The sequence below is a fragment of the Crocuta crocuta genome, unplaced genomic scaffold (assembly GCF_008692635.1).
Source record: "Crocuta crocuta isolate KB4526 unplaced genomic scaffold, BGI_CrCroc_1.0 scaffold113, whole genome shotgun sequence".
NCBI classification, from domain to species: domain Eukaryota; kingdom Metazoa; phylum Chordata; class Mammalia; order Carnivora; family Hyaenidae; genus Crocuta; species Crocuta crocuta.
Window position 1 is genome coordinate 6,560,009 of NW_027530368.1, and position 430 is coordinate 6,560,438.

Here is a 430-nt window from a genome sequence, read left to right on the forward strand (position 1 = left end):
GGGGGGGGGACATAGAATCCGAAGCAGGCTCCAGGCTCTGAGCTGTCCGCACAGAGCCTGATGTAGGGCTCGAACTTATGACCTGAGCCGAAATCAGATGCTCAAGCAACTGAGCCACCCATGTGCCCCCTCCCTGTAAGTATTCTTGTGGGCTCTTGATAAACTTCATAACCAATGCTCCTGCTTCTCACCCTCAAAACAATACTTTGGATTGTAAACTGAGACTCACATCTGATTGTGCATACCTCTTTCTGACCCTCCTGCTGACCTGTGGTAACACAAAGGCTCTGGGCTTTGTCTCTAGTCTGCTCAGCTATCACCCTGCCATCCACATTTCCCTGTGGTAGTGGAATACCATGTGGGCCAGTGTTACCTTTTACTGTATAGAAAGGTGAATGTTTGTAATTTGGTAAGGGTTGGCTATGAAGAC